Source organism: Aplysia californica, unplaced genomic scaffold (genome assembly GCF_000002075.1).
Source record: "Aplysia californica isolate F4 #8 unplaced genomic scaffold, AplCal3.0 scaffold00279, whole genome shotgun sequence".
In the NCBI taxonomy this organism is placed as follows: Eukaryota; Metazoa; Mollusca; class Gastropoda; order Aplysiida; family Aplysiidae; genus Aplysia; species Aplysia californica.
The window spans coordinates 26253-27637 of NW_004797549.1; the positions used below are offsets into that span (position 1 = coordinate 26253).

Genomic DNA, 1385 nt, shown 5'->3' on the forward strand with positions numbered 1-1385 from the left:
GGGACTTTTGTCTGTTTGCTTGTTTCGTCTTTTGTTTTCCAGCATTCAACCTGAAAGTTGTTGGCATTTTTCTTCACTTTTATTTGCTTTATGTTTCATTATGAGTGTGGATGGTTGGCGGGTGCTCTGGTGTGGTTTGCTTCTTCTTTCCTATCAAACATCTATCGTCCTTATCTCCCCTTCTTCTTTTTTATGTTTGTCACTCTCTTGTAACACCTCTAATCTTCTGGCGCTCATATGACCTTATGCAGTTGCGAGTGCCGTAAAACCTCTACTACAACAACTCATTATGAGTTGAGCCAGAGGGCTATTGAAAGTTACTGATGAGAACCAGGAACTCCGTCAGCTCAGCTGGCATCATGTTAGGCAATGATACAAATATCACTAGTTCAAAACTACAAAAAAAAGCCTTCTTGTTCTCCTGCATTCATTCCCGAAGCATTTTTTCAACATGAACACGCCTTAAATTTCAGTAAAAAAACGAACGTCAAGTCTCACCTAACCGACGCCTGTACAATAGCAAATGGCGAGTTGCTGTCGTACCAAAGATCGTAGATAACAAGACATATGATGTAGTTCACTAAGCCTAAAAAGTGTCCGCGGAAGTCCGCGCATTGGTTCAGATGGCGCTGCAGTCTTTATTTTGAGGCTCTCTTTCGTTTCTCCAGAAGAAGAATAGGAATATACTAGAAGCACAGTTTGTTAGTTTCACTTTTATTCTTTTCACATTAGTAGTGTAATTCTGATTGCAAAGCCCGCAATTTTTTAAAGAGGGCGCCACCGAATTTTGGCTCAAAAGGGAGGAGTGAACTATCTTGTTAGACACGATCTTTGGTCATACACAGAAGAACCGAGTTCGATTCTCGGGCAGAGAGAATTTTTATCGACCGTCTCGTAGTCTCTGTTTTTTCCCTGGGAATTCCCCTTGATCTAAATGCCGGCGTCTGTGGTGTAGTGATTCGGTGCTTCGCTGTATGTATACAGAGGGAAGATTTTTATCGAGTATCTCGATCTTTCTCCTGAGATATTGTATCCCTCTCAGGCCGGAAGCCCGTACCCTATCTGAATTGTGCCGATGGTGGCGTAGAAATACCTTAGTTAAAGAAAGGTCTCGCACGATGAAACACTTCACCAAGAAAGCAGGGACTCAGAAATAGAATCGTAGTTATGTGCAACATCATCCCGCTAATTTTACTTTATTGACTGAAAAAAAATGACATGTAGCGAGACAAACACCATGCTATTTTACGTTCGGGAACCTCATTTCTGATATTATACTATCTATCTATCTATCTATCTATCTATCTATCTATCTATTTATCTATCTATTTATCTATCTATCTATCTATCTATCTATCTATCTATCTATCTATCTATCTATCTAT

General features: G+C 40.0%; 1 protein-coding gene across 1 annotated transcript in view; it reads left to right on the forward strand.

Annotated features, from left to right (window-relative positions):
* LOC101864400 (protein REDUCED WALL ACETYLATION 2) overlaps positions 1–1385 on the forward strand; it is a gene marked incomplete in the record, with an annotated part of 9222 nt that overhangs the window by 1332 nt on the left and 6505 nt on the right.